The following is a 14,516-nucleotide window of genomic DNA, read 5'->3' on the forward strand; positions in this document are numbered from 1 at the left end:
AATCCCAGTACTGTACTCACTGGGACTTGACCCAGTGGGAGAGGGGCGGTGGCAGTGATATCACACCATAGGAGAACGTGCAACCTGGCACCCCCCACAGTCTAAAGCAGCCTCTATCGACTCTCTGGGTCTGAGACTCTGTGATACAACCCAGTAAAGGAGTAGTGGGGTCTGAGATACTACTGACTCGAGATCCAGAACACCTTAAGTGAAGTCATAGTGACCCAAGGGAAGAAACCAGAGAAGGCACATACTTCCGAAATCATGGGAAAGAGGAATAATACTGGAGCAATGAATGCCCACAACCCCACAACATCAGAACCCGGTAAAACAGAAAATCAGAGATTTCTGGAAGATCAAATCAGGAAAATAACTGTAGAAATAATAGAGGTGCTTCGAAAAGAACTCAGAGCCAAAAAGAGATAAAGGATGCAATTAATGAAGTAAAGGCCTCAATTCAAAGCACAAACAACCGATTAGACCACATGGAGAACAGAATCTCGCTCTTAGAAGATGATCATTCAAAAAATGAACGCATAGTTTCTAATCTAGAAAAAAATATCCGACAGCAGGAATCTGACATTGAAGAAATATGGGCCCATTTTAAGAGAGCTAACCTAAGAATAATTGGAATAGAGGAGGGAAAAGAAAGTGAAACCAAAGGGATCAACAATCTCTTCAAGGAAGTAATAGCAGAAAATTTTCCAGACATAGAGCAAGAGGTCGATACGCAGGTCCAGGAAACTTATAGAACTCCCTTTAGACAGGATCGGAGAAGAGGATCCCCACGCCACATAATTGTCAAAATGACCAATGTGGAAGCCAAGCAGAGAATCTTAAAGGCAACAAAAGCAAAGGGCCAAGTGACATTCAGAGGCAAACCAATTAGAATCACTCCAGACTTCCCAAACCAAGTTATGAGAGCCAGAAGGGCTTGGAGTAACATATTCCCAATTTTGAAAGAAAACAACTTCCAGCCAAAAATTTCCTACCCAGCAAAACTTTCTATCAAATTAGATGGAGAAATAAGAAGCTTCCATGACAAACAGAAACTGAAGGAATTTATGTCTTCAAAACCAGCACTAGAGAAAATACTCAAAGAGATTAACTACAAAGAAGAAATAGGTAACACACATCAGAACTAGAGAAACAAGATTTTCCATCCAACAGACAACTAAGACTGGTTATCTATGGAGATTCATTATTTATGTTAGTCTTTTACCTATCTGTAAAGGGTATTGTTTGCCTTTATTGTTGTTAATTTTTAGGATTTCTAGTTGGAATATTAATATACCTTCAGATATAGCACTTGGAAATATTTTATCCCATTCTATTAGTAATTGTTAACTCTGTTTACATTGTCTTTGGATATACAATATTTTTTTTATTTTTTAGGGAGTTTGTGTACTCTTCTGTTGCCTGTGCCATTGAAATCATAACCAAGAAATCACCGCCAATTTCAATGTTGTGAGGTTTTATGACCCAGATTTTCTTCTAAAAGTTTATAGTCTTAAGATTTATACTTAGGTCTTTTATCTATTTTGAGTTGATACTTGTATATGGGATTAGGTAAGGGTCCAATTTTATTCTTTTCCATGTAATTATTATGTTTCAACAATATTTAGTTAAAAGATTATTATTTCCACCACCAAATGTTCGTGGAAACCTTGTCAAAAATAACTTGACAATATAGGGAAGAATTTAGCTCTAGGCTTTTATTTAACTCCAATGGTTTATATATCTGCCTTTAGAATAGTACTACACTGTTTCAATTATTGTAGCTTTATATGGTTTGAAATCAGAAACTATACATCTTCTAGCTTTGTTCTTTTTCAAGATTGTTGTGGGTACCTAGAGTCCATATTCCATATTAGGATAGATTTTTTTCTGAAAAATAAATATATAAATATATGATAGTTTCACCTAAAAAAATAGAAAAAAATAGATTCTCTGGTAAGAAAGAAAGCAAAAAGAAATATTGAAATGTTATCTTTAAGTCATCAAAAGCTTGGTATCAGACAAATGAAACTGTTATGTGAGATTATCATTTTTAATTTTGGATAAAGTGCTATTATACTAGATGTCAATCACTAAGCCAAGCATGGGAGGGAGGGATAGGGAGAGAATGGGGTGGAGATCGGGTGGGGACTGACTGGGCAATGTATGCATGTATGTCTACAAAAGTATGTATCCCACTATGATGTATGAATACAGTGCACCAATTAAAAATAAAAAAAGAAATTAAAAAAAAGAAATCACCAAGAGAACTATATATATATATATATATATATATATATATATATATATATATATATTAGCAATCCATAAGTTAGCAAGTACATAGATTACTAGACTGCTCTAATTTAAACAACTATGTACACAGCAGAGAATAACATTCTTTTCAAGTGCACTTGGTTTAAAGACCTTGCCTATTAGTGGACCTGGTGGTAAAAGTCTGTAATCCTAGGACTTGGAAGGCTGAGACAGGAAGATTACAGGTTTGAAGCCAGCTTCAGCAACTTAGCAAGGCCCTCGGCAACCTAGCAAAGCCTTATTTCTAAACAAAAAATAAAATCAAGCTGGGGGTGTAGCTGAGAGGTAGAATGCCTCTGGGTTCAGTTCCCAGCAATACACACACACACACACACACACACACACACACACATGTAAAATAAGTAAGCGATAAATCTTGTAATAGAAATAAAACCAAGTAACACCATAGAGACTGGAGGGATATTTTAAGTTGCATGATTAAGAAAGGCCTTGAAGAGACACTGACATAATATGACGTATAAAATTAGATGCTAATGTAAAAAAAATCCCACTCAATCCAAAATGGAAAAAAATGACCCTGCTAAATGACACTTGGGTTAAAGAGGAAATAAAAATGATCATTTTTATATCATGTAGACAAGAATGAGAAATGCGAACGTCAGATGTAGGACCTGTGAAACGAGGTTAGAATTCTCAAGAGGGTAATGTATACACTTGTATATTTGAAAACAAGCAAGATTTGTAAATACAAATGATCTAAGCACTCACAATAAATTGAATCCCAAGAAAAAAGACAGAAGGAAAAATAAAGAGAAAGAGAATTTAAAAAATCAAATGAGATAAGAAACAAAAAAGATCACAGTACAATTGACTGATACAAATTAAACTTGTTATTTGAGAAGAAGGTTTGGAAACTTTGGTCAAGAAAAAAAAAATTAAAAAAGAAAAAAGAAAAGATAATAATACTAGAGTTATAATTAGAACTGTAGAAGGCAGTTGGAAAGGCAAGAAAATATGAATCACAATTGTGATTTCAACTGGAAATTCCAAAGTGAATAATATACTAAGAAATATATGTGATTGAAATCAGCTCAAGAAGTAGAAAACCTAAAAAACTATAACCAATAAAGAATCTCAAAAATAAAGATCTCGAGCAGCAGCGAATTCAACGAGTCCAGTACAGCTACACCTGCGAACTCAAGAACAGTGAGTCAAATTGCAGGCCCCAGAGGAGAAATCCCAGTACTGTACTCCCTGGGACTTGACCCAGTGGAGGAGGGGCGGTGGCAGAGATATCACACCATAGGAAAATGCCCAACCTGGCACCCCCCATAGTCTAAAGCAGCCTCTATCAACTCCTTGGGTCTGAGACTCTGTGATACAACCCAGTAAAGGAGTAGTGGGGTCTGAGATACTACTGACTCGAGATCCAGAACACCTTAAGTGAAGTCATAGTGACCCAAGGGAAGAACCCAGAGAAGGCACAAACTTCTGAAATCATGGGAAAGAGGAATAACACTGGAGCAATGAATGCCCACAACCCCACAACATCAGAACCCGATAAAACAGAAATTCAGAGATTTCTGGAAGATCAAATCAGGAAAATAACTGTAGAAATAATAGAGGTGCTTCGAAAAGAACTCAGAGAGAGCCAAAAAGAGATAAAGGATGCAATTAATGAAGTAAAGGCCTCAATTCAAAGCACAAACAACCGATTAGACCACATGGAGAACAGAATCTCGCTCTTAGAAGATGATCATTCAAAAAATGAACGCATAGTTTCTAATCTAGAAAAAAATATCCGACAGCAGGAATCTGACATTGAAGAAATATGGGCCCATTTTAAGAGAGCTAACCTAAGAATAATTGGAATAGAGGAGGGAAAAGAAAGTGAAACCAAAGGGATCAACAATCTCTTCAAGGAAGTAATAGCAGAAAATTTTCCAGACATAGAGCAAGAGGTCGATACGCAGGTCCAGGAAACTTATAGAACCCCCTTTAGACAGGATTGGAGAAGAGGATCCCCACACCACATAACTGTCAAAATGACCAATGTGGAAGCCAAGCAGAGAATCTTAAAGGCAACAAAAAGAAAGGGCCAAGTGACCTTCAGAGGCAAACCAATTAGATCACTCCAGACTTCCCAAACCAAGTTATGAGAGCCAGAAGGGCTTGGAGTAATATATTCCAAACTCTGAAAGAAAACAACTTCCAGCCAAAAATTTCCTACCCAGCAAAACTTTCTATCAAATTAGATGGAGAAATAAGAAGCTTCCATGACAAACAGAAACTGAAGGAATTTATGTCTTCAAAACCAGCGCTAGAGAAAACACTCAAAGAGATTAACTACAAAGAAGGAATAGGTAACACACACCAGAACCAGAGAAACAAGATTTTCTATCCAACAGACAACTAAGATTGGTTATCTGTGGAGATTCATTATTTATGTTAGTCTTTTACCTATCTGTAAAGGGTATTGTTTGCCTTTATTGTTGTTAATTTTTAGGATTTCTAGTTGGAATATTAATATACCTTCAGATATAGCACTTGGAAATATTTTATCCCATTCTATTAGTAATTGTTAACTCTGTTTACATTGTCTTTGGATATACAATATTTTTTTTTATTTTTTAGGGAGTTTGTATACTCTTCTGTTGCCTGTGCCACTGAAATCATATCCAAGAAATCACTGCCAATTTCAATGTTGTGAGGTTTTATGACCTTGATTTTCTTCTAAAAGTTTATAGTCTTAAGATTTATATTTAGGTCTTTTATCTATTTTGAGTTAATACTTGTATATGGGATTAGGTAAGGGTCCAATTTTATTTTTTTCCATGTAATTATTATGTTTCAACAATATTTAGTTAAAAGATTATTATTTCCCCCACCAAATGTTCGTGGAAACCTTGTCAAAAATAACTTGATAATATAGGGAAGAATTTAGCTCTAGGCTTGTATTTAACTCCAATGGTTTATATATCTGCCTTTAGAACAGTACTACACTGTTTCAATTATTGTAGCTTTATATGGTTTGAAATCAGAAAATATATATCTTCTAGCTTAGTTTTTTTTCAAGATCGTTTTGGGTATCTAAAATCCATATTCCATATTAGGGTAGATTTTTTTCTGAAAAATAAATACATAAATATATGATATTTTCACCTAAAAATAGAAAAAAAATATTCTCTGGTAAGAAAGAAAGCAAAAAGAAATATTGAAATGTTATCTTTAAGTCATCAAAAGCTTGGTATCAGACAAATGAAACTGTTATGTGAGATTATCATTTTTAATTTTGGATAAATTGCTATAATACTAGATGTCAACCACTAAGCCAAGCATGGGAAGGAGGGATGCGGAGGGAATGGGGTGGGGATCTGGTGGGGGGCTGACTGGGAAAAGTGTGCATGTATGTCTACAAAAGTTTTTTGTATCCCTCTATGATATATGAATACAGTGCACCAATAAAAATAAGATTAAAAAAAAATAAAGATCTCGTACTTAAAGACCAATGAAAATGAAAGATACAATTACCTTGCTCGTGAGTTTTTTTTTAAAGAAAAGATCTTCTAGATTTCAAGGCTATGAAATTCTCGTTTCATGAAATATTTCCAGAACACAGCAATTTTCCATTTTAATTATGGAATAGGGCTAATAAAAAATTTTCAATACTGGGAATTGAGCCAGGAGCATTCTACCTCCAAGCAACAACACCCCCAGCCCTGTTTTATGTTTTCTTTTGAAATAGGGTCTCACTAAGTTACGGAGGGCCTTGGTAAGTTGCTGAGGATGTCTTCAAACCTGCAGTCTTCCTGTCTCAGCCTCCCAAGTACTGGGATTACAAGTGTCTGCCACCATGCCCGGCTGCTAATATAATTCTAATACCCCAAATGAGAAAATAATAATCATGCACAATAAAGAAAACTAAAATCTGATTTTTATCAATGAACACCTGAGAAAATATGAAATCAACTATTAGCACACTAAAATAGTGTTTTAAAATAGTCATTACTATCTGAATTTATCCCAATAATTCAAACATTTCAAGATTTGAACACTTACAATGCACAATGTTAAAGCTATATTGAAAATATGACCGTCTCTCTGGGAGTGGCGGTGCATGCCTGCAATTCCAGTATTATTTTGGGGGCTGAGAAGGAGGATCTCAGGTTCCAGATCAGCCTCAGCCACTTCGTGGGGCCCTGTTCCAAAATCGAAAAGTAAAAAGGGCTGGGCATGTAGCTAGGAGTTAGAATGCCTCTGAGCTCAATCCCCAGTACCACACAAAGCAATGACCAGCTCAATAAGTATAAGATTATTTGTTGAAATTAAATATCTGTTCCTGATAACAGCTTATAGCATTCTAAGAATAGAAGAAGTTTCCTTAACTAGGTAAGGGGTTCATGTAGGAGATGTCTAGAGACATTGTCCTTAATGATGAGCCATGAAAAGTATTCCCTATTTGGTCAGGAGCTGGGCTGACTACAGGAATACTTGGAGGCACCTTTACTGCTCACCATTATTCTGGAGTTCTCGTTCTGCGTAATAAGATGGAACGCAGAAGTGAAGAGTAAAGATACCGAAAAGGCTGAGCTCAGTCCTAAGCACTATTAAATAAGGAAACAAACAAACATACCAAGAAGGAGAACATACCGAGCAGTCAGTCCTTTATAGACAACACAGTTGCCTCTCTAGAAAATCAAAGAGAATCAGATCACATGATAAACATTTGTTAGGGTGGTTTGATGCAAGACCAATATTCACAAATGAAAGCTTTATCTTATTTCAGCAATAAGCAACTAGAAAACAGATTCAAATAAACGCCTGCCTTAGAATAGAGGAGAGACTCCACCCCACAGAATTTCTCCTTACTATTGAGCAAAAGGGAGGGGAAAAATGCAGGCGAAAACCCCAGTGGGAGTGGAGAGGAGATTAGTAACAGCAACCAAACCTGGACAGAAGCACATTCTGAGAACATAAACTCTGAGCAGTGACAGCTACGAATCTTAACAGCAGAGTCCTGAGCTGAAAATAGCAAAGATCAGCAGCTCTATTAGATTCAACATATGAAAGACAAAAAGCGCAATGTTTTTCCAAACTTTATCTGAGTTTGGTTGAAGCCAATATGCTAAACCAGTGCATACAGAGGTCTGACTGTATATCTACATTTGTGTGATCTGTGTGTGTGTGTGTGTGTGTGTGTGTGTGTGTGTGTGTGCACGTGCGCACTACTGGAGATAAACCCAGGGGCATTCTACTTCTGAACTGCACCTTGATCCCTCTTCATTTATTATTATTTATTTATTTATTTGTGTACTTATTTTGTGTGTTACTGGGATTGAAACCAAGGGCCATTCTGCCTCTGAGCTCCACTCTCAGCCTGAATTTCTTATTTTTTATGCTGAAAGATGGTCTCACTAGGTTGCAGAGGGTCTCACAAGTTGCTGAGGCCAGCTGTGAACCTGTGATCCTCCTGTCTCAGCCTCTCACTTACTGGAATTACAGGCGTGCACCACCACGCTCTTCAGGTTTTAGTTTGAAATAGGTTCTGACTGAGTCCAGACTTGTCTATCTACGTTCAAAAGAAAGAATGAAGTATTTCCATTTAAAAATATCATGCATGCTCCAGGGAGGGTGTGTGTGTGTGTGTGTGTGTGTGTGTGTGTGTGTGTGTGTGTTTTACTCTCCAGTAAACCTAAAAACCTAGGGGCATTCTACCTCCAAGCTACATCCCCAGTCCTATTTTTTAAATTTTGAAACAGGGTCTTGCTAGGTTGATGAGGGTCTCACTACTCGTGTAGGCAATCCTTGAACCTCTGCTCCTGCTGTCTCAGCCTCCCAAGTACTGGGATTACAGGCACGTGCCACCATGCCTGGTCGAGGAGATTGAATGTTGTTTGAAGTTTGGTTATTTCATGGTGTTGGAATCTGAGTTAATATTTGAACTTTCATCTTGGCACATTATTGCATTGCTTTTTCATAAGTGAGCATACAGAATTTTTATAAAACTAGTGAGATTATTTTCCTATACAAGGAAGAGGGACTATATTGAACAAAATAGCATAATTCACAAATACTATGATATATCTGGAAATCGAGCTAGTAAAATGTGTCAAATCCATATGAAGAAAACTATATCATTTTCCTAAAGGACACAAAAGAGGATATGAATACATTTTAGAAATACTTCATGACTAGGAATGAAAATAATTTATTACTAAGATTGAATTATTCTCTGACTTAATGCATAATTCATTGAAATAGAGCAGCCCAACAGGATTTTTAAATCATATTTTTGTTATTGAGTTCCTTATAGATGTCAATCCTTTGTCAGATATATAATTCACAAATATCTTCTCTCATTCTGTAGGTTGTCTCTTTTGTGGGGGGTTTAGTTTGATGTAATCATATTTATTTTTGCTTTTGTTGCTCGTGATTTTAAGGTCTTGTCTAAACAATCCTGTTCAGACTGATGTTATGTGGCATTCCCCTATGTTTTCTTCTAGTAGTTTCATATTTTCAGGTTTTATACTTAGTTAAGTCCCTAATTCATTTTGTGTTGATGTTGATATATGGTGAGAGATGAATCTAATTTTATTCCCCTTCATGTGGATATTTAGCTTCCCCAATAATATTTATTAAAGAGACTGTCTTTTCCCTGTTGAGTGTCCGTAAAACCTTTGTAGGGAATTGATTCACTGTAAACACTTGCATAGATTTATTTGGGGGCTCTCTAGTCTGTTCCATTGGGCTCTGTTTTTGTATGCCAGTATCATGATATTTTGGTTACTATAGCTACCTAGAATGTTATGAACAGTAGAAGTATAATGTCTACAGCTTTGTGCTTTTTTTGCTCATGATTGCTTTGGCCATTCAGGGATTTTGTGGTTCCAGTGGGTAAAAGACCTGAATAGACACTTTTCCAGAGAAGAATACAAGTGGGCAATCGGGATATGAAAATATGCTTAACATCACTAACCATTAGGGAAATGCAAATCAAAGCCACAATGATCACCCCACCCCAGTTAGAATGGCTGTTATAAGAAGACAAAAAATAACAAATGCTGGAGAGGATGCAGAGAAAAGGGAATTCTTATACTTACACTATTGGTGGCAATGTGAATTGGTCCATCCATTATGGAAAACACTGTACAGACTCCTGAAAAAATTAGAAATAGAACTACCATACGATCCAGCAGTTTTACTATTGGGTATATGTCCAAAGGAAATAAAATTGATATGTCAAGTGATGTTGACCCTCTCGTGTTTATTGTTCCACTATTCATAATAACCAAGATATGGAATCAACCTACATACCGTCAGTGGGCAAATGAATAAAGTGTGGCATATACACACAGTGGACTATTATTCAGCAAAAAAGGATTAAGTGCTGTCCTTTGGGACAGTATGGATAAGACTGGCAGACGTGATGTTAAGTGAAATAAGGCAGGCACAGAAAAACCAAATACGGTATGATCTTGCCCATATGTGAAATTTTAAAACGTTAATCTTTCGAAGTTGAGAATAAAATAGTGTTTACATGAGGCTGTGGAGAACAGAGGGGAGGGAGATATAGGGAAAGGTTGATCAAGGGCTACAGTGCTACAGAGAGACAGAAGAAGTCAATTCTGGTGCTCTTTTGCACAGGTAACAATAATGCATTGCATATTTCAAGTAACTAGAAGAAAGGATTTTGAAAGTTCTAATGATAGATATTTAAGATGATAAAATGCTAATTACTCTGATTTGATTGTAAACTAATGTGTACTTGCATCAAAACATAAAGTGTAGCTCATAAATATATATAATTATATGTACAATAAATACTTAGATAAAAATAAAATTATGCTTTTTATTAAAATCTACTAAATAAAGAAAAGAATGAAAATCAGAAGTTCACTTGAAAGGCCCAAGCATATAAACTTTTTTTTGTGGTGCTAAAGCTTGAACCCAGAGGGATTCTATCTCCAAGCTATATTCCCGGCCCTATTTTTTAAAAAATTATTTTGAAACAGAATCTTGCTAAATTGCCGAAGCTGGTCTTGAACCTGTGATCCTCCTGTCTCAGGCTTTCAAGTACCAAAATTACAGGCATGTCCACCATGCCCATCCCAAAATATTTTGAAAAAGCAAAGCAATGAATAGTTTCTTCCAGATACAAAAACTTGCTAAAAAGCTACACTAATTTAGAGTGTGATATTAAGGTAATAATATATACATACATCAATGGAAGAAAAACGTCTATGAAATATATCTGAGTATAAACAAGAATTTAACTTATGGCAAGCCAGCTTTTTAAGATAACTGGGGAGTAATGAACTGTTATATGAATGGTGCTGAGACTTGGCTATCCAGTTGAGATTGATAAATAGGTAGAGATAGAAGAACCATATATAAATTGATCTTTTTGGTCATCAAACTGCAAAATTCTGAATACTAAAGAATATCATAAAATTAAGATGGTATTGACAGACTGGGAGAATATATGTGCAACCTATTTAGCAGAAAAATAACCAACATACAGAGATACATAATGAACTATACATCAGTGAGAGAAACACCGCTGAATCGGACAATGCTGAAAGGATATGAGTAATTCTCGGAGAGTACCATAGTGAGACATGAACACTATGTTTATTGGAGCACAATTCACAATAGCCAAATTGTAGAACAAACCTAGGTGTCCATCAATAAGCGAATGGATAAAGAAAATGTGGTTTATACACACAATGGAGTTTTACTCAGCCATAAAGAGGAACAGAATTATGTCATTTGCAGGAAAATGGATGGAACTAGAGAAGATTATGCTAAGTGAGATCAGCCAGAGACAGAAAGTCAAGGGTCAGATGTCAGCTCTTCTATGAGAGAGCAAGACAGAAAAATAGGAAACAGAAGGGGCTTCAGATACATGAGAGAACAGGTATGATAGAGCCAAGTAAAACAGTGGAAGGACACTGGAGGAGGGAGGGAGGGAAGGGGCAAAGGAGTCTTGAGGACGGAAACAGAGAAAATAATTTTATGTCATTCTATGGTGTATCACTACCAATCTCACTACAATGGTGAGGAATGGAAGGAAATACACCAAATAATGTGTGCATATAGGTTTCTATAACTTTGAACATCACTATGACGTATAATTGTAGAGCATCAATAAACATTAAAAACAAATGCAAGTTGACAATAAACATGAAATTATGGTTAAGATAATATACTTAGGAAATGTAAGTTAACAAAGCGTCATATGATACTCTTTTGCTTTTTCTTTCTTTTTTTTTGTGGTACTGGGAGTGGAATCCAGAGGCTTTTCTACCCCTGGGCTACACTCCCAGACCTATTTTATACTTTATTTGGAAACAAGGTCTCACTAAGTTGCTGAGAGCCTCACTAAGTAGCTGAGGCTGGCTTCGAACCTGCCCGATCCTCCTGTCTCAGCCTCCCAAGCGCGGGGATTACAAGTGTGCGCCATCACGCCCGGCTCCTCTTTTGCTTTTTCTATAGGCACAAATTACCAATATGCAGTGTGCACAAGAATCTGGGGAACAGGTCCTGGCATACACTTGATGGGGGTGTAACTTGGCTACTTTTTGGAGGAGAGTTTGGCACTGTACTCATTAACCGTGTAAAATCCCGTATCCTTCTTTTTTCCAATAAATCTTCCTGAGTAAATGATGTATTATAATCAACAACATAGTGTGCCATATCCTTCTTTTGACAGTATCAAATGTATAAATTCTCATTCCTTTAACCAAACAAGTTTATTTATAGTAGGACATCCCTAAAAATTCTCCCAAAGTTGTATGCACCAGATTGTTCATTGAATCCTTGTTTTTTATTAGACCTAGACCCAGACAATCTTATGCTCATTGTCAGGGACATGTATTTAAATAATCAGTAGCATAATCCAACCACCTAATACCACATGCAAGAGCTAAAAATAATGAGGCATCTTTAAGTATACTGACATATCAAACTCATTGCTGCCTAATTTTAGGTGGAAAGTAAACCAGATTTCAAAACCCAATACTAAATATCATTGTATTCATGTGCTTTAGTAAGACATGCATGTGTATATAATGTGTAGAGAAGAATTTAACGCTCCGAACTTATAACAATGGTAGATAACTGTGATTTGGATGAGGGCTGTGGAGTTAAAAGGGTGCTACTGCTTTTTTCTGAATTTGAATCTTATAGTAAAATATATTCTCAGAAGATCCTAAAAGCCCCAAAAGAAAATTTCTAGAGCTGATAAATTCAGCAAAGCATCAGAATCCAAAATCAATAGCTTTTCTGTATGTTAATAATGAATACACTGAAAAAATCAGGAGAACAATTCCATTCACAATAGTCTCAACATTAAAATACTTAGTAATAAATATAAGACCTCTCTAACAAAAATTAAAGGACACTGAAAAAAGAAATAGAATAAGGCATTAGAAGATGCAAATAACTACTATGTTCATGGATGGGCAGAATTAACATTTTTAAATGGTCATATTACAAAAAAGCTACAAATTTAGTGCAATCCTCACCAAAATACCAATGACAAATGCGCTAAGGTTAGAAAGAATACCAATGACATTCTTCACAGAACTAGAAAAAACAGTCCTAAAATTCATGTGAAGAATAAAAGACTCAGAATAGCTCAAACAATCCTGGGCAAAAAGAGCAATGTTGGAGACATGACAATCTCAACTTCAAATTATACTACAGAGCTCTAGTACTGGCATAAAAACAGATATGTAGACCAATGAAATAGAACAGAAGACACAGAGACAAACCCACACAGATAAAGTCATCTGGTCTTTGACATAGGTGCCAAAATCATTTTGGAGAAAAAACAGCTGTTTTAACAAATGGTGCTGGGAAAACTGAATATCCCTATATAGGAGAATGAAGTTAGGTCCCTCTTTCTCACCCTACACAAAAGTCAACTTAACTGTACCTACACCTAGGAATTAGACCAGAATCTTGGAACTGCTAGAAGAGAACCTAAAGGCAGCACTCCAACATACAGATACAGAAAACGACTTCCTCAATAGGACTGTTAAAACTCAGGAAATAATACTAAGAATTACAAACTAGGAATAGCATCAAATTTAAAATTTTCCTTCTGCACCACAAAGGAAACAAGATCAGGAAGAGAGAGCTTACGGAATGGGAGATCTTTGTCAGCTACTCTTCCAACAGAGGATTAATTTCCAGAATATATAAAGAACTTACAATATGTAGCACCTGTGAAATAACCCAATCGATAAATGGGCAAATGAATGAAACAGATACTCATCAAAAAAGGTGTACAAATGGCCAATACATTTATGAAAAGTTCAGTATTTTTAGCACAGGAGAATGCAAATCAAAACTGAGATTACATTTCTACTGAGATTTCATTTCAGTCAAATTAGATTGGCAATCATCAATAATGCAACTGATAAGCCACGCGTGGTGGTGCAGGCTTGTAATCCCAGCGCTTGTGAGGATGGGGAGAATTCTTACACACTGTTGGTAGGAAGGTAAATGAATACGATCACTACGAAAATCAGCATGGGCGTTTCCCAAAGACTAAGAATGGAACCGCTCTATGATCAGCTATGCCGCTCCTTGGCTACCCATGTAGAATTCGGTACAATTCCTAATAGCCGAGCTATGGAACCAGTCTAGGTGTCTGTCAAGAGATTAATGCACAAGGAAAATGTGGTATATATACACAGTGGAGTCTTATTCTGCCATAAAGATACAAATTATGTCATCTGCTAGCAAATGGATGGAAGTGGAGAGCACCATAAGTAAAATAAGGTAGAACTTCGAGTCCGGGGTCATATGTACCCTTGCATGAAGTCAGAGGGAAACACGGCCGTCCAAGGGGTTCCATCAAATAGCAGGGCAGAGGGAGGAGATCGGATGGAGAAAGTGGTGAGGGAAAAGATCTTGAGGAATCAAACTGAACAAATTATGTTATGGGAATCTATAAGTGTCCCAATGAATCCTACTGTTATGTATGACAATTTTTAATGTATTATGGAATTTGTAGGTAATTACTGAAAATAAAAAGAATGAAATACCTCAATTGTACTCCAGTCAGGGCTTAACTCTTTTTATCTGCCACATTGTATAAATATAACAGAATTTAATCTCTCCCCTATTTTTATGGTGGCAGGGAGGAAACCCAGAGGTATTCTACCTTCAAGCAACACCCCTATCTTTCCCTAAGTTGCCGAGAGCCTCACTAAGTTATTGAGGCTGGCTTC

The sequence above is a fragment of the Muscardinus avellanarius genome, assembly GCF_963383645.1.
Source record: "Muscardinus avellanarius genome assembly, chromosome: X".
Taxonomy (NCBI): Eukaryota; Metazoa; Chordata; class Mammalia; order Rodentia; family Gliridae; genus Muscardinus; species Muscardinus avellanarius.